This window comes from Aphidius gifuensis, linkage group LG6, assembly GCF_014905175.1.
Source record: "Aphidius gifuensis isolate YNYX2018 linkage group LG6, ASM1490517v1, whole genome shotgun sequence".
NCBI classification, from domain to species: domain Eukaryota; kingdom Metazoa; phylum Arthropoda; class Insecta; order Hymenoptera; family Braconidae; genus Aphidius; species Aphidius gifuensis.
Genome location: NC_057793.1, coordinates 2479447 through 2500210, shown reverse-complemented (window position 1 = coordinate 2500210; position 20764 = coordinate 2479447). Strand labels below are relative to the sequence as shown.

Below are 20764 nucleotides of genomic sequence, written 5' to 3'. Positions count from 1 at the left end.
TGGAATACAAAAGTTTTTCAAGTCCAAAACCGATATACATATTTCTTTCATTTTCTTTTTTTTTTTTCTTTTCCCTAAGGTGATATTAAATCTGTTAGAATTGATACTGACGTTATTTATGTTTACTATATAAAATTGTCAATATTATTTCTTTATTTTTCTCAGAAACAATAATTATTATATAGAATAATTATTATTACACTTTTTTATTCAATAAATTTTCGATAAATTTAATAAAAAAATTATCTGCTTTCTATTTTTATCGCATAAATTTTTTTTATTTTCAACAAAAATATAAATAAATAAATATTAACACAAAAAAATAAAATACTTGGTAATTTTTTTGTTGAAAAAAAAAAAGGTTTTCTGGTAATATTTATTTATATATACCTACTTTGGAATTTTTTTTTTTTTATAGTTTATATTTTTATACACATATAAATGCTTACTCAGCCATAATAAATTCAAAAGACGTATTGTTTAAATTCGATATTCGAAAATAAATTTTATCCACCACTGTCACTACAAAAAAAAGTGGAAAAAAAAATTTTTTTTTTCTGTTAAATTTGTTCGACATGTGTCACGTAGTTCTTTGGCCACCATGATAAAAAAAAAAAATGATAATAATTTGCATCAGGAATAGGACACATGTCGTGAATGCGTGGGACGTTTAAAATGTGCATGTATCTATCTTTTGCGCAGAAAGATCACGCTTTGAATATACATGAAAAAAACATGTACAAATGAGAGACGTTAGAGAGACTGAGAAAATTATGCTAGTAAAAATAAGAAAAAAATTTCAAATAGAAATATTAAAGATTTATATGTGTACACCCTTTACACTTGATGTAAAAAAAAATATTGTATTTTCATGTGTGAATTTCTAAAGTCAAGTTAAATATTTTGTAATTTTTTTTTTTTTTCCATTTTCCGGGTTTTATTTGATCGTTGTATTTACACTGATTTCTCGTGGTTTATATTCATTATTTATACATGTTTTTTTTATATTTATATATGTGGTTTTATTCTTTGATTTGAATTTTCTTTTGCTTTTTAAACTTCTCGTGTTGGTTTTTTTTTTTCTTCAAAATTCTTTTGATATCATTATTTTTATAATTTTTTTCTTTTATGAATGAGTCTCGTTTACATTGCGGGGTTTATTTCATCTTTTGTTTTTCCTTTTTTAAATTTATTTCATTTTTATAATTTTTTCATGTAGGCAAACCTGTCTCGGATTTACAAAATCAAGTCTTAGTTTTAAAAAAATGATATATGAAGAGGGCGTTGCACTTTTTCCATTCATTGTGATATTTTTCATACATTGAATTGTGTAATTATAATTACATAATATACAAAAAATACCCACTTATTATATTTATTGTTTTAAATGAAAAAAAAAACACAATATATTTATAGATAAATTAATAAATATTTAAAAAATTATTCACATGAGATAATCATATTTTTAAAATTATAAAAAAACAAAGAAAATATCTTTTAGTTTTTCCTTATTTATTGCTATTTTATGCTATAAATATATTTTTAATGTAACAAAAATTATTAACCTGAATAAATTCCATTTTTTTTTTTCACTATTTTCAAGCTAATAAAATTTTCAAGGTATCTAAAAATTAACCTACTTTTTGTACTATAAAATATAAAAATATATAAAATTTTTCATTAAATTATTCTCACAATTTAATCCGCTTTTTTATATGCAATCTAATTTTAAAAGTCATCCTACTGTTAATGCAATTTTTTTTTACATTTTCATTAAAATTCTCTTGCAAGTTTTTTCTCTTCACACTTGACACATAAAATTTTTTATAAAACAAAAAGAAACCATTAAACATTACAAATAATTGACAGAAGATTTTTTTAAATTTTACTAATCAAGTAACAAGCAAAACGAAAAAAAAAAATGAGAAAAAAAAAAAGCAGAGCACTTGCCACAAAGAAGAGCAAAAGTCCTCGACCCAAATGGATCCTTATTATACACAAGAGTTGGAGAGTAAATCCTTGAAAAAATAAAATAAATAAATAAAAAAAAACCTGGCACGTGACTAGTGGCTCGTGCAAAATTTTCTCTAACAAACATTGTATAGTTATCCACCTGTACTTTGTCCAAAGAAACAATACCATGTACTGTAACTTAACACATATTGGAAAAAAAAAAAACATGAGAATTGTGAACATTGACACATGCGAAATGCGAATTTCATAATCATTATATTATTTCATCTCGCAGTGTTAAACATAAACATACACAACAACAATGCCTATCGCTGTATAATTTTTATCAAGTAAAATGTCAGCTTTTAAATAATATTTATTTTATTTTCCATGTCTTAAAAATATCATTCCTTTCAAAGATTTTATTTGTATGGACATTTTTTTATTGCAAAATATGGCAAGCAGGGGGCACGATAATTTTTTTTTTATGGCAATAAAATCAACAGTATGAATGAATATAAAAAAAAAATTCAAAACAAATAAGGTGTTGTGCTTATTTTTTATCTCAGAGTTTCGCATGTAATGAGCATAATAAGGGAGGAAAAATAAGGCTGAGGACATAACGAGATGAAGACTTGATATAAGTGGAACTTGTCTTTTCATCATCATCATCACGACCAACGCCAACTCCTACTACTTTTTTTTATTATTATTATTTTTATTTTTGCTTTCGAGATAATTAAATCGGGGTTGAATAAATTTATTTCCCACCCTCTTGTCTATTTTAACCACCCACATTTTTTTTCAACAAATTTAGTTTTTTTTTTTTTTTAATGAAGCTATTCACTAAAATTCAATGGACATATTTAATGAACAATATTGTATATATAATGATGATGTATAAATTTTTATATTCAAAATTGAATGGATGAAAAATAAACAATTTTAATATAAATTTTTATTCAATTTTAAATGACAAATAATTGTAAGTTTTTTTGAATTATTTTTTTTTTTTTTACTTTTTGGAGGATGTTTATTTTGGGTAATTGTTTTGAGGGTAGGCCTTGTTTGATGAATATTAATTATTAATTATGTTTGCTTTACAAAATTATTATAAAACCATTCAAATAAATGAATTTTTTTTTTTTATTGCTATTATTGTTTTTTTTTAATAACGAAAAATGCTGATTTTTTAGTATTTTTTTTGTGCAAGTTTGTGTTCATTATGTTATAGTAAAATGTGTATGGGGTTATTATTTTTTTTTTTTTTCTTTTTCTCTCTGTGGATTTTAGTCTAGACGTACTATTGTAATATTGAAAAGAGGTCTGTCAGCAGAGTCGTTTTATTTTCACATTTTAAACTCTCGATGAAAATTGAATCACGTAATGCGTTGTTCATTCTCTCAAAAAAATACGATAATTTATTTTTGGGTAAACAGTATCCAGTCATATAAAAATTATTTAATCAAAATATTAATATTGTTTTCGTTGGAATTTTTTAAATTTTCAACTACATGGAATTTAATTAGAATACTTTTTTATTTTCCAGTTACATATATCATTTTAATTTTCAAAGAAGAATTATTTTAATTTAAAAAATTGTTTGTCTTTGTAATAGAAAAAGTTTATTGTTTATTAAATATTATAGTGTCCTTTTAAATTGACATATTATTTTCAAATATTTCATAAAAAAAAACGAAACGCATTTTTATAATTTCAAATTGAAAAATAAAAAAAAAGTTGTCTCACAATTGCAAAATAACTTGAAAATTTATTAGGTATTTTTCTTTTATATATTTTTTATAATATCAAAAAATATATAAATATAAAAAACCGATTTGTCGAGAATTGTATAACGCTATGATCTTCTTTTTATCGTTTCGATTTTTTTAGTAATCAATTGGTTAGTGATGGAATAAAAAAAAAACAAAATAGATGGGTTTTATGGAATGGAAACGAAAAGGATGTTGTCAAGTTATCTTTTTTTATTTTAATTTTATTTCTTTTTTTTTTTTCTTCTCTCGGGACATTGCTCCCCGGTGCTTACAGCAAAAAAAATATATGATTTCTCAGGATTACTTTTACGTTATATATATGCAATTTTGATGGTAGACATTAATTTCTTAATGCACTCGTTTTTATTTTATACACAAAATTGTTTTTTAACATTTATTAAATTGTAAAAAATTCCATATATAATTATTATGATAAAAAAAAATAAAAAACCATCGTTATCAATAATCAATATGTCTCATCTAAATTCCATTCAATTTTTAAATTATTATTTTCAGTAATTTAATTAAAAACTAATAAACTTTTACCCAACATTTTTGTGTGTAATATAAAAATTAAAAAATACAATGAAGCGAAAAAAAAATACCAGTATGTTTTGTTTGAAAAAAAAAAAATCCAATAACCGTAGGATGATCAGAAGCAGTCGAAAAAATAAAAAAATATTTTGTAATATCAAAGTCCATCAGTTGCGTATGAGATAAACCTTAAATCTATATGATTTTTGTCTGAAGTGGTACTTCAACTCCATCAGCCGATAAATGCTGTCATCGTTGAATAATAATTACAGTTTTAAGCATACAGTTTATAATATATGTGGATAACACGAAAACCTCTGGAGAATTTGCCAAACTCTGTCAAACCACATTGAATTGACTAACTTAATTCATTTGCACCAACTAAATGTTTAACTAATTTTCCCCCTCAAGTATAGCTGACATCATATTCTAACAAAATTACGTAACTTTGAAAATTGTCAATGCAGCTTTATCCTTTCCATAAAGTTTGTTGTTTTTTTTTTTTTTTTTTTGATTACAGAAAGCCCCCTTGTAATTGAAATTTCCCACGATGATGATACTGATGATGGTACATAATTTTGTCTCATCATAAATTTACTGGCATAAATATACAATTTCAGTTTTTTTTTTTCTTTACTTTTAAGTTTGTAGGTCATAAACGATAACGAGTTGTCAACAATTATTTAGATATATAACTTAATTATGATATTATTTCCTGGTTTAATTTTCAACAAACTAAAGAATATTGTCAATTTTAATAATCTATATATAAAAACATTTTTGTAAATTAAATTCAACTTTGAGATTAAAATTTTCTTTTATTTTTGTTATTATTTTTTCAATTGTCTCGTATTTATTTATTTTTATCTGCGGTCTTTTGACATTTATGAAATTTTTATTTTTTTCATTTTGTGAAAGTCACTTCTTTCGTGTTTTTATTTTATTATAAAATAAATAATTTAAAGATTCAATTGTGGTATTTTTTTTTTATTCAATTTGAATTAATTTGTGGAAATTTTTAGTTTAAAGATTTTTTTATTTGTCAATTTTTAATTAAGGTAAAACAAAATTTCGTGAGATTATTTTTTTAATAATTCAATTTTCATTTATTTACAAAATTTTCAAATCTAAAAACTATAAAATAATTTTTAAAATGCAACTTTTAAATGAATAATAAAATATTTTATTTATAAAATAATACTAATTGATAACTTTTATATTTTTGACATTGATAAAAAAATAATTAATTCAAATAAATTATATAATATCGCGTGACAAAAGTATATATATAATATTTCTCCCTAATTTCATATAAAAATGTCACATTATGAATTTTTTTAATAATAATAATTTACAAAAGTTGACCGTAACTTGATGGATTGTTACGTGAAACGATGTTAAAATTGTATTTTACTTTCGACTATAAAAAAAGAGAAAAAAAAAGGTGTATTGTTCATTAGTACGACATGTATCAAGGTGTGTTAATTCATTAGACCTTTTTTCACTTTTATTTTACGATTAGAACTACCCTGTATCACATTGCCATTTGCCCCTTAAACTCTTATATATTAATTATACTACTGAGACTACTTGCACGCATTCCCCTTTATTTTTTTCCACATATTTTTTTTCCTGAATTATAATAACCTTATATTTTTGCTAGCACTAAAATAAATCTTTCGTAAATTTTTTAATTAATTTTATTCATTATTTTTAAATTAACTAAATATATTTATCAAATTTCATTTTTATTATAAATATTAAGTTTAAAAATTCAATATAAAAATGATAATAAAAAAATATTTATTATAAAATAATCATATATGAATAAATGATAAATTTTAAAAGTTTAAAATATATATAAAAATAATCTGAAACTGGATGAGTTAAGTAGTTGGTGGCTCCTGTTGGAAGTGGTTTCGATTAACCAGCTCGTTGAACTGACTGGATACTATATTTATTTTTTTTTTTACAATATATATATATATACCTGAAACTTTACTTAATTTTTCTTGAAATTCTATTAACTTACGAAAGAAAACTTGTTGTGTATACACAACATTTTCTACAACAAAAGCCTCATCCAAGTTGTATCCTGAATGTGGCTCATTTAAGTGACAATGTCAAACTACTTTGTAATTACACTTGAGATTTTTACACACATACATTCATCTTGTATAAACATACTTGTAAAATAATTAACAGAAATTAATTTGTTATTTATTTTTCTATAAAATACTTGTTCATTAATATAAAATAAATTAATAAAACTCATGAAAGCAATTATTATTTTTTAAAAAAATTACTTGTTTTATATATTTTCCATATTTTAATTAAATATATTTTTTTTTCTGTTTACAGATTTAATTTGGTGATAAATTTCTTCTTGAAATATAAAAATTCAAGTGAAAATTGGATGAAAAACTGCCTAAAGTAATGTAAGTTTAAAAAATCTTTTCCCAAAAAAAATAAAATTTAAATGAAAATTTAAAAATAAAATAAAAAAAAAAATTTATAAACAAAGTTTTTAACAAAATCTTTTGTTTATATGATATTATAGTTTTTCGCTGAGTAAAGGTATTCTTTTTGGTCCCCTTAGGCCCTTCTTTGATGTATATACATATATGCATGCAGACACATACAATCGACGAGAGTAGAGTACATAGTTGGACAAGCTGTCGAACCCCTCGAGACCCTCATCTTATTCACCTCCCTGCCCTGCTTCACTTTCCATACTTGGCAATGCTGGCATAATCCATGTGTATATATGTAAGATGCTTACCTTGCTTTTGCTCAACGAATCTCAAGTCGTCGTCGTCGTCGTCTTCTCAATGTTGCCTCGGTTCTCCATGTTGAAAGCCAAATAAAAAAATATATATAAAATGAAAATAATTTGCAAATAAGATTTTCAAAAAAAAAAAAAAGGCAACATGAAAGTTAGACCTTTGGAAAATTTTGCATGTTTATAGAAAAAAATAAATAAAAAAATAAAAATCTCAAGCGAATATACGTGACATGAAATACATGGAATAAATAAAAAGGTGTTCTGGTTTTTGTTGCTGATACGTAGCCATTATCTAAAATCTAATAATAAACTAAATTCGACCATCTATTGTTGGTATAAATAGGTCGTGGGTATTTCTCATTTACCATACAAATAGACAGTAAGAGACAACGCATTTTTACAAATGGATATATTACTATGCGGCAATAGTAAGTGAGATTCTGACAACACCCGTTGCATAATTTTCCACTTTGTAGTCTATATTGTATACATTTATCTAGCAGCGATATATAAAAACATGCGTGTATATTATATACATCAGAGATGAAGAGCAAAAGGAAAAAAAAAAAATTTAGAACAGTTGCTTGTTGGTGAGCACGTGACATATAAATTGTTAAGAAGAATATACCTATAGTGTACAATAAGAGGTGTAGTATACATATATGTTAGCTGATATGGCACAAGAGTCTCCTTTTCTTTGATGAATTTTCTTTCATTTTTTTCTTCTTACTCTATTATTCAACGTCTTGTTCAACCTAGTCTCGTGTTCTATTTAATATCGATATATACTGATAGTAGTTATTATTACAGACGAGTTCAATGATCCAATTCATCTTCAATTATTCCAAATGCATATTGTATGGTAAACTGATGAAGCGAATAGTTTTGATTGACTGAAACATGTATTCAAATATTTTTTTTTATTTTTTTTTTTTTGATCTAATTAATACAATTGTTCATTTTATAAATATAATATTATTTTTTTGATTGGTTTTTGAATTGATTAAAAATGTATAAAATTGGAAAAGAAAAAGCTTGTAAATTATTTGATTAAATAATTTTGAATTTTAATATTAAAGAATATTATATAAAATTAATTTTTAATAGTCAATAATAATTATTTGAATTTTAAATTTCAAATAAGACTAATTTTTGAATTTTTTTTTACATTTAAATTTAATACAAGATTTAGCATATATGTGTAGCAAAAGTTTAATCAAGGATTTTCATTTTAAAGACAATAAATGATTGTATGTCTACTGTCCGCCCATCCAACAATGAAATGTAAATTCAGTGATGGCTTTTTACCCAAAATTGCTGAGGCAATTTCATCTCTAAAGTTTCATTGTATTGTAACGAAGTTTATCTATTGTTTTCTATAAATTCACATGTGTGTTTTATCATCAGATATAGCAAAAATCATGTTTTTTATTTCTCTTAATAACTCCGCCTTTTTTTTCCATTATTTTTTGTGCAATATAAAATACTGGAGCATCATTCTTTTAAGATCTCGTCGTCTATATATAAAGTGATGTTGACGACAGTTCTCTTGTAGCATCGTATACTTGTCACGATAACGATCACATTAATTAAACAAGATACTCTTTATTAAATATTAACTTGCGATAAAATGAGTAATCGATCTTTCTAATTAAATATAAATTCTCATCAAGTATATGTCATTATTTTAATTAATAATTATCACAACAAAATTTAGTTGAATAATTTAATTAAATATCATAAAATGAATATTCAAAAAAAAAATATAAAAGTATAAATTTAAAAAAAAAAAGCCTTCAAACAAAATCAATTTAAAAATAGAAACTAATCGAAAAATTACAAATTTTATTATTACATTAAAATTATAATTTTAACTATCAAATATTAGATGAAATTAAATTTTTTTTTTTCCCATTTATACAACGTTTTATAATTGTTTTGAAAATATTTTCAAAATTATAATCAAAAAGACAAAACATTTTTAATTTAAAAATTAAATCATAATTAATTTTGTATTTTCTAATTTTTTTTTATATCACCATTCACCCAATATTTTTTTCGATGTTTTTATATTAAAAAATAAATTAAAAATTATTTTTCTTTGTCATTAATTTAAATACTATGTTTTTAATAAAAAATTATACGGTTAAATAAAAAAAAAAAAAATATATTTGAAAACTTTGATGAAATATCCTACAGTGTCTGTCAAGTCTCCAATTTTCTCAGGATCAACTTACCCATCAAGCTTGAAATGCCTTGGGACATAACAACGAATGAAAGAAAGAAAATTAGTTAAAAAACAAAAGTATCAGTAAAATGTTGAGGGTGTAAAAATAATAATAATAATGAATAAAATAAAATGCAAAAAGTTGAAGTAATTTTTTGAGAATCAGTTGTATAAAAGTTTAAAAACATCGTTGGATAAAAAGTGTCTGTAAGGATAATTTAACCAGGGTAAATTTAGGTTTGTAGAAACGATAATAAAATAGAATATATCATCGTCATGCACATTGAGATTTGAGTCAGTGTGTAAGTACACATATACCACTGATTTTGAGACGAGAAATTCAAAGAGATTTGTTGGTGAATGGCATGATAATTTAGCCTCTAGAATAAACCAGAAAACTGGCTATATCAAAATACATGAACATAAAGGCTCATACATGCCCTCAGGGTGCTGTAATTATACTCTTTCAGCAGCATCAAGATACCGGAAAACTATAAAACTCAAAAACTACCTATTTTCACATCTGATGATGATGATGATGATGATAAATGTGTTGTAATTTTATACACATGCTTAAAAAAATAAATAAATAAATGAATATAAATATATAAAGTTCATAATTTATAAATCAAAATAATTTTTTATATTATTTATTTTATATAATTACAATTTTTAAAATCCAATTTTTTCATTTTAAATATAAATATTAAATTGTTGAAAAAATAATAATTTTATGACTCACTTATAATCAATAAACAATTTAAAAAAAAAAAATGTTTATAAATTCTATAAATTATGATACTTTATTTTTATAAAATTAAGATCAATATTTTCAATTAAAAAAAAAGAAATAAATAATGAATTATTAGGTTCAAGGTATTAAAGGTATATTTTTATTTATGAAAAAATAATAATAATAATAAATTTGAGGTGAAAAATTTGATGTTAATTTTGAATGACATGAACGTGGGTAGTTTGGTACATGTCACACCTTGTGATAACATCTCAGCATAAACACCCACAGGGTGAAATTAATTGTATGTATTTGTGCACGTAGATCCATTGAATCATATCATTTATATTAATGTCATTTAATTTGTGCTATTTTAGTTGACATTATAAACATATATTTATTTATATTATTCAATCGAAAATTAAATTCTTTTTGAAATCTCTTTATGACTTTTTTTTTTTAAATATACATTTGACTGAAAATTGAAAAATATTTACATGGCATTTTTCCAGCTACTTAAATATGATATAACGAAAAAAAATTGAAAAAAAAAATGTATATTAAACACTCGAAAATTACTACAGTATTTAATTTTATTATTTTTCTTATTTTTTTTTTGCATTTCTCGTTAACTCAATTTACTGTGTTCTGTATGAAAAATTATACCGCTTCCATTACTGCCAGACATCTCGATAATTGACTCATACAAAGTGACTATGGTTTGATCATTATATGAGAGTAAATTTTATACACGTATATTATTAATGTACTTGTACAGATATTGTACATCACGCTGACACTTTTAAACCAACATCATTTACTTTATTTTAAATCTAAAATAAAATACGAAACTCTTTTACATTTAAAAAATAAATAAATATTCAATGACTCTATATCCAAGGTACATAAAGCTGGCACAGGCATAATGGCACAACCAAATCAGACCTTATCAGTAATTATGAGCTGATTATGAGCTATTTTTGAGTGCAAACCGCGATTTTTGAGCTTTTTTTTTTTTTTTTTTATTAAAAGTTATGCTAGCTTTCAGAAACAGCTAGCACAACTTTTTTATTTATTATGCGATATCGATCGAGTGGGGCCCTAAATTATGAGCTTTTTAGGAGCTAATTAGGTATGCAATTAGAAAAATTTTTTTTTATTTTTATTTTTTTTTTTTATTAAAAGTTTAACGTAAGCTGGCACAACTTCTTTATTTATCATGTGATCCTGATCGAGTGAGGCTTAAAATTACAAGCTATTTATGTGCTAATTATGTGTGTAAAAAAAAAAATTTTTTTATAATAGTTTTTTTTTTTTTATTAATAATTATGCTAGCTTTCAACGTAAGCTAGCACAACTTTTTTATTTATCATTGGATACCAATCAAGTGAGGTCCTAAATTAAAAGCTATTTACGAGCTAATTATGTGTGTAAAAAAAAAAAATTTATTTATAATAATTTTTTTTTTTATTAACAATTATGCAAGCTTTTAACGTAAGCTAGCATAACTTTTTTATTTATCATTCGATAACAATCGAGTAAGGTTTAAATTAGTTATTTGTTAATTATGTGCAAAATTTTTTTTATAATAATTTTTTTTCTTTTATTAATAATTATGCTAGCTATCAAGTGTTTCGACGTAAGCTGGCACAACTTTTTTATTTATTCTCCGATACCAATCAAGTGAGGCCCTAAATTATGAGCTTTTTACGAGCTAATTATAAGCGTAAAAAAAAAAAATTTATTTATAATATTTTTTTGTTTTTTTACACACAAAATGAGAACATAAATAGCTTTTAATTTCGAGCCTCACTTGATCAGAATTACATGATTAATAAAAAAGTTATGCTAGCATACGTTAAAAGCTAGCATAATTGTTAATAAAAAAAAAAATTATTATAAATAAATTTTTTTTTTTACACACATAATTAGCTCGTGAATAGCTTGTAATTTTAGGCCCCACTTGATCAAGATTACATAATAAATGAAAAAGTTGTGCCAGCTTACGTTAAACTTGTAATAAAAAAATAAAATAAAAATGAAAAAAAAATTTTTTAATTACATACCTAATTAACTCATAAAAAGCTTATAATTTAGGGCCTCACTCGATCGATATCGCATAATAAATAAAAAAGTTATGCTAGCTTACGTTAAAAGCTAGCATAATTGTTAATAAAAAAAAAAAATTGTTATAAAAAAAACTTTTTTGTACACACATAATTAGCTCGTAAATATAGCTCTTAATTTAGGGCCTTACTTGGTTGGTGTTGAATAATAAATCAAGAAGTTGTGCTAGCTTACGTTGAAAGCTAGCATAATTATTAATAAAAAAAAAAAAATTATTATAAAAAAATTTTTTTTTTTACACACATAATTAGCTCGTAAATAGCTTCTAATTTAGGGCCTTACTCGATTGGTATCCAATGATAAATAAAAAAGTTGTGCTAGCTTACGTTAAAAGCTAGCATAATTATTAATAAAAAAAAAAAATTATTATAAAAAAATTTTTTTTTTTACACACATAATTAGCACATAAATAGCTTGTAATTTTAAGCCTCACTCGATCAGGATCACATGATAAATAAAGAAGTTGTGCCAGCTTACGTTAAACTTTTAATAAAAAAAAAAAATAAAAATAAAAAAAAAATTTTTTTAATTACATACCTAATTAGCTCATAAAAAGCTCATAATTTAGGGCCCCACTCGATCGATATCGCATAATAAATAAAAAAGTTGTGCTAGCTGTTTCTGAAAGCTAGCATAACTTTTAATAAAAAAAAAAAAAAAAAAGCTCAAAAATCGCGGTTTGCACTCAAAAATAGCTCATAATCAGCTCATAATTACTGATAAGGTCTGATTTGGTTGTGCCATTATGCCTGTGCCAGCTTTATATACCTCTATATCCAATTGGTAGTAAATTTTATTCAAATAAAACAATAAATAAATACAATAAAATACAGTTTAATTGATGTAAAAAATTTACACAATTATGTCAAATAAATATATTCCATAATAAAATTGAAACATCCTTTATAATTTGTTACGTAAATTTATTTTTTTATCTTGAAATTAATACTTGAAAAAATTGTTGTTGAGGTGTTGTTCAATTGACTCAAGTGGACGATAAAAAATATTTTAGTTTAATTAAATTTTAGTGGTACTTTATACACTCAAGTCTCAACTGATATTTTTTTTTTTTATTGATGTTGAGGTTGTTGATGGCTCAAGTGTATATGTAATATTGTGAGTAAAATATATTTTTATTTTTTCAAAAAGATTATATATACCTACACACCCGGAAATGAAACATGCTGACGAGAAAAAAAAAAATGAATAAATAAAATGAAATGGGAATAGAAGATAGAATGTACTTGAAAAATTTAAAATATGTATATCAGCTTGGTATACGCTCTTATATGCGATCTTTATATGATAACATATTTATTTTGTTGTCTCGAGGGGATTTCTTGAAGATACATACAAAAATGTTTGTTTTTTTTTTTTTTTTAATATTTTTATTTGCTACATATTTATATATTTTTTTTCATTTATAAAATTTTATATGCAACTGTTTCAAATAGCGAAAAAAATAAAATTGTCCCTTTGCGAACGTTTGGACTAAATCAATAGTAACATTCAACTTGTGAAAATTAAAATATGAAAATTTAATTTCCACACAGTTTTAAATATCAGAGAACCTTATTTTTATAAAATTTAAAATTAAAAAAAATAAATAAAAATAGCTATAACGTGGAAATTTTGTATAGAAAATTTTTAATGAATTTCTTTGTCATTTTAAATTTAACAAAAAATAAAAATATTTAAAAAAACAATTTAAATTAGAACCCTTGAAAATATATATTTAAAAAAGGTGTAATAGAATTTGTGCAAAGTCTTGAGATCAATGTTGTGGTAAAGGGAGGCAAAGATATATACAGGTAAAGATTGGACCAAAATAATGAAGGGAGAAACATGAGAGGAATGAGGTTTATAAGCGTTAGGAATATAATTTTCCGCACCCCAAAATAAGCGTCATCGCGTGAATATTAATTACTAAAATTATGTAATATAACCCAAGTAAAACTAACCGCTGGTTCTTCATCTTTGTCTAATGCACTTAATACAAGAACCCTTTAACACACTAATCTTCCAAAAGCAATTTGATAACAAGTCCATCTTGAGAGTTAATATCAGTCACTGATGAAAAGAAAAAAATAGAAAAAATATTAAATTGTACTCATACCTTTAGGCATTTAACAAATTTATATCTACAAACTTTGTAAAAGGGAAAAAAGATAGATAAAAATGATTAAACATGAAAATTACTATTTTTTCGTTTTTTTTTTTTTTTTATTTTAGTTTTTCGTTTGTAAAACTTGAGTAAATGACTTTTTACATGTTAAGATTAGTACCAAACGTAAATCGATTTTACGATTCAACTAACCGGCTAATTACTTCATAAGCTTTATAATTTTTCAACTTTATTTTATCATTTTTAAATACAAAAATATTATTAGACTAAATGAAATTTTTTTTGAAGTCAAATTAATAATAAATAGTATTTTAAAAATTTATTAAAAACATTGATTTTTACTTTTTTATATTTTACAATTATCAAAATTAATTGTTAATTATAATTTTCAAAAATATATTTTAAATTATAAAAGAATTTTTTCTTTACAAATTTACAATTTTTTTTTTTATAATACGAGCACATTGGCGCGCTACGCGCGCTTGTATCTATACCTTCTAAAAGGTTCATTGTTCATTGATTTTATAAACACGAGTATTATCATAAAAAAAAAAAAAAGAATGAATAAATTAACGAAAAATTTTTTTAATTTATTTATTTACACATAAATCACACATAATTTACACGTAATTTTTAGTCTAATAACATCAAGATTGAATGTTTACTGAAAAAGTTGTGCTACCTTAATATGTCAATTTTAAAAAAAAATATAAAAAATATTAAAAAAAATTTTCTTTCAAATTTATTTCTTCACACATAAAAAACACATAATTCACACAAAATTTTGAGCCCAATTGCATCGAGATCCAATGATTATTGAGAAAGTTGTGCTAGCTTAATATGTCAATTTTTAAAAGAAATATTAAAAAAATTTAAAAAAATTTTCTTTCAAATTTATTTCTTCACACATGAAAAACACATAATTCACACAAAATTTCAAGCCCAATTGCATCGAGATCCGATGATTATTGAGAAAGTTGTGCTAGCTTAATATGTCAATTTTAAAAAACAATATAAAAAATATTTAAAAAAATTTTCTTTCAAATTTATTTCTTCACACATGAAAAACACATAATTCGCAGAAAATTTTGAGCCCAATCGCATCAAGATCTAATAATTATTAAAAAAGTTGTGCTAGCTTAATATGTCAATTTTTAAAAGAAATATAAAAAATATTTAAAAAAATTTTCTTTCAAATTTATTTCTTCACACATAAAAAACACATAATTCACACAAAATTTTGAGCCCAATTGCATCGAGATCTGATGATTATTGAGAAAGTTGTGCTAGCTTAATATGTCAATTTTAAAAAAAAATATAAAAAATATTTAAAAAAATTTTCTTTCAAATTTATTTCTTCACACATAAAAAACACATAATTCACACAAAATTTTGAGCCCAATTGCATCGAGATCTGATGATTATTGAGAAAGTTGTGCTAGCTTAATATGTCAATTTTAAAAAACAATATAAAAAATATTTAAAAAAATTTTTTTCAAATTTATTTCTTCACACAGAAAAAACACATAATTCACACAAAATTTTGAGCCCAATTGCATCGAGATCTGATGATTATTGAGAAAGTTGTGCTAGCTTAATATGTCAATTTTAAAAAAAAATATTTAAAAAAATTTTCTTTCAAATTTATTTCTTCACACATAAAAAACACATAATTCACACAAAATTTTGAGCCCAATTGCATCGAGATCCGATGATTATTGAGAAAGTTGTGCTAGCTTAATATGTCAATTTTTAAAAGAAATATTAAAAAAATTTAAAAAAATTTTCTTTCAAATTTATTTCTTCACACATGAAAAACACATAATTCGCAGAAAATTTTGAGCCCAATCGCATCAAGATCTAATAATTATTAAAAAAGTTGTGCTAGCTTAATATGTCAAGAAATATAAAAAATATTTAAAAAAATTTTCTTTCAAATTTATTTCTTCACACATAAAAAACACATAATTCACACAAAATTTTGAGCCCAATTGCATCGAGATCCGATGATTATTGAGAAAGTTGTGCTAGCTTAATATGTCAATTTTAAAAAACAATATAAAAAATATTTAAAAAAATTTTCTTTCAAATTTATTTCTTCACACATAAAAAACACATAATTCACACAAAATTTTGAGCCCAATTGCATCGAGATCTGATGATTATTGAGAAAGTTGTGCTAGCTTAATATGTCAATTTTAAAAAAAAATATAAAAAATATTAAAAAAAATTTTCTTTCAAATTTATTTCTTCACACATAAAAAACACATAATTCACACAAAATTTCAAGCCCAATTGCATCGAGATCTGATGATTATTGAGAAAGTTGTGCTAGCTTAATATGTCAATTTTAAAAAAAAATATAAAAAATATTTAAAAAAATTTTCTTTCAAATTTATTTCTTCACACATAAAAAACACATAATTCACACAAAATTTCAAGCCCAATTGCATCGAGATCCGATGATTATTGAGAAAGTTGTGCTAGCTTAATATGTCAATTTTTAAAAGAAATATTAAAAAAATTTAAAAAAATTTTCTTTCAAATTTATTTCTTCACACATGAAAAACACATAATTCGCAGAAAATTTTGAGCCCAATCGCATCAAGATCTAATAATTATTAAAAAAGTTGTGCTAGCTTAATATGTCAATTTTTAAAAGAAATATAAAAAATATTAAAAAAAATTTTCTTTCAAATTTATTTCTTCACACATAAAAAACACATAATTCACACAAAATTTTGAGCCCAATTGCATCGAGATCTGATGATTATTGAGAAAGTTGTGCTAGCTTAATATGTCAATTTTAAAAAAAAATATAAAAAATATTTAAAAAAATTTTCTTTCAAATTTATTTCTTCACACATAAAAAACACATAATTCACACAAAATTTCAAGCCCAATTGCATCGAGATCTGATGATTATTAAAAAAGTTGTGCTAGCTTAATATGTCAATTTTTAAAAGAAATATAAAAAATATTAAAAAAAATTTTCTTTCAAATTTATTTCTTCACACATAAAAAACACATAATTCGCAGAAAATTTTGAGCCCAATCGCATCAAGATCTAATAATTATTAAAAAAGTTGTGCTAGCTTAATATGTCAATTTTTAAAAGAAATATAAAAAAATATAAAAAATATTTAAAAAAATTTTCTTTCAAATTTATTTCTTCACACATAAAAAACACATAATTCACACAAAATTTTGAGCCCAATTGCATCGAGATCCGATGATTATTGAGAAAGTTGTGCTAGCTTAATATGTCAATTTTTAAAAGAAATATTAAAAAAATTTAAAAAAATTTTCTTTCAAATTTATTTCTTCACACATGAAAAACACATAATTCGCAGAAAATTTTGAGCCCAATCGCATCAAGATCTAATAATTATTAAAAAAGTTGTGCTAGCTTAATATGTCAATTTTTAAAAGAAATATAAAAAATATTTAAAAAAATTTTCTTTCAAATTTATTTCTTCACACATAAAAAACACATAATTCACACAAAATTTTGAGCCCAATTGCATCGAGATCTGATGATTATTGAGAAAGTTGTGCTAGCTTAATATGTCAATTTTAAAAAAAAATATAAAAAATATTTAAAAAAATTTTCTTTCAAATTTATTTCTTCACACATAAAAAACACATAATTCAAATTTCAAGCCCAATTGCATCGAGATCTGATGATTATTAGAAAGTTGTGCTAGCTTAATATGTCAATTTTAAAAAAAAATATAAAAAATATTTAAAAAAATTTTCTTTCAAATTTATTTCTTCACACATAAAAAACACATAATTCACACAAAATTTTGAGCCCAATTGCATCGAGATCCGATGATTATTGAGAAAGTTGTGCTAGCTTAATATGTCAATTTTTAAAAGAAATATTAAAAAAATTTAAAAAAATTTTCTTTCAAATTTATTTCTTCACACATGAAAAACACATAATTCGCAGAAAATTTTGAGCCCAATCGCATCAAGATCTAATAATTATTAAAAAAGTTGTGCTAGCTTAATATGTCAATTTTTAAAAGAAATATAAAAAATATTTAAAAAAATTTTCTTTCAAATTTATTTCTTCACACATAAAAAACACATAATTCACACAAAATTTTGAGCCCAATTGCATCGAGATCCGATGATTATTGAGAAAGTTGTGCTAGCTTAATATGTCAATTTTAAAAAACAATATAAAAAATATTTAAAAAAATTTTCTTTCAAATTTATTTCTCCACACACAAAAAACACATAATTCGCACAAAATTTTGAGCCCAATCGCATCAAGATCTAATAATTATTAAAAAAGTTGTGCTAGCTTAATATGTCAATTTTAAAAAAAAATATAAAAAATATTTAAAAAAATTTTCTTTCAAATTTATTTCTTCACACGTGGAAAACACATAATTCACACAAAATTTTAAGCCTAATTGCATCGAGATCCGATGATTATTGAGAAAGTTGTGCTAGCTTAATATGTCAATTTTAAAAAAAAATATAAAAAATATTTAAAAAAAATTTTTTTCAAATTTATTTCTTCACACAGAAAAAACACATAATTCGCACAAAATTTTGCGCCCAATTGCATCAAGATCTAATAATTAATAAAAAAGTTGTGCTAGCTTAATATGTCAATTTTAAAAAAATATATAAAAAATATCAAAAAAAATTTTGTTTACTCGCTCTTTTTTTTGTTTTTTCGTTGCTAACGAAATAAATAAAAAAAAATAATAGAAAAAGGCAAACAGAAAGAAATTCGTATATGAGAGTAAGTGAGAAAAAAACAATGACCAATCAAATGTCCGGAAGACCGATGATGTTTGTCCTTTTTATATTAGGATTTGCATAATAGAAATATTCTTTTATTGTTTAAATAATAATTGAAAAAAAAAACGTCAGTATAGACAATATTGATGAATATATATATATGTATAAATGATGAAAAAAAAAAAATATTTTAAATCAAATTCATCTACAATAAAAATATTCCTCTGTATTGTGAATGAAAAAAAATAAATAAAAATAAAATATTTTAAATAATTTTGTCTGTTTCAACATGAAATAAAATTTATTATTTTAATATTAAAATTAATATATATATAAATATATGCGTAACACGGTTAGTGCACGCGACAAACCACAAATCGATGTTTATCTCAAAGTCCTTGCTACTCGGTGATTTAGAAATTATCTTCTACCTGAATTACATCCACCTCGTTATCATGCAAATGTATTTTCATGCAATATATCCTTCTCTCTTATATTTTATAAACGTGTTTGTGTGTATGTAAAAAGCCCCAAGGGAATACATAAAAGAGATCTCACCGCATGTGAGATTTAAATTGTTGAGTTATTATCAAACACCTCTGATAATAATCTACGCATTTTTATTTTTTATTTTTCAAAATATCATAATAATATACTTAATAACTGATTTATATATGTCAAAAAATTATGCAAATTATTAATAATATTTTACTATTTTTTTTTTTTCATGTACACTGATGAAAAACGGGACTTTTAATATTATTGTTTTTTATTTTCATTTGAAACATGAATATTAATATTCTTATCTACATGTAAATTACTTTAAATTCATACAATTTCTTTCAAATTAAATTTATCAATTTTTTTTATATTAATTTATTTTTAAATAAATAATTAATAAAAATAAAATATATATTTTATTAAAATTAATAATAGTTCAGGAAGTTGTTTTTATAATCTTGATTGAAAATTTTTTATAATACAAGTTTGATCTTGAATTAAAATTTAAAGTGAGGTAGTAGTTTTATGGACAGTATATGATCAGACACTTAATTTTATTTTTTATATGACAAAGTAGTTTTTGCCTTGAAGGCCAAAATCCTGTTGGACAAGAGGAATACTATACGTTGACTCCAGCTTTTCTAGTCAACAACTTTAAAAGCTGCAGCATGTAGAAGAAATAAAAAAAAAAAACAAGTCAGTCGATCGTTGCAATATATAAACGCTCTGGTGAACCAAGAAATAAATGAAAATGTCGTTTTCTTGAAAGCTACGTATATCTAGATATACTTTATGTTTGATACAATTGAGGGTTGGTGAATCGAACAAAAAAAGGAAAGTGCTTTCATTTATTTAATAATTTTTTTTTATCACTTTATACTACTTCAACCAGTGAATACACAGAAAAGGAAGTGAATTTAAATTCATTTATCAGTCTTGAATAGTTTTTAAATAATTCATCATTATTTTTTTTATTTTTTTTTCATTAAATATACAATTACTTGGCTCGTAGATTCTAAGATTAATTGAGATATATATAGAAATATTTTTATTGGAGAAAGTTAAATGTAATTTTTTTTTAAAAATAAAATTTCCGTCATTTATTTAAACTTTAATTCATAATTTTAAAACAATTTTATTTTTTATTTTATTATAAGTTTATAAAAGTATACAATAAAAATTCATAATTTATTTACTCGAAATATTCTTGTGTAAAAAAACTGTCCCAACTTTTCAAATC

General features: G+C 23.0%; 1 protein-coding gene across 3 annotated transcripts in view; it reads left to right on the top strand.

The window, feature by feature from the left end:
- LOC122858793 (ankyrin repeat domain-containing protein 50) overlaps nt 1-20764 on the top strand; it is a 59123-nt gene that overhangs the window by 26086 nt on the left and 12273 nt on the right. For all 3 annotated transcript variants that reach the window (XM_044161946.1, XM_044161945.1, XM_044161944.1), the window contains one exon: nt 6624-6700. The gene's annotated coding sequence lies outside the window, so the exon portion shown is untranslated. The remainder of the gene's footprint in view (nt 1-6623; nt 6701-20764) is intronic.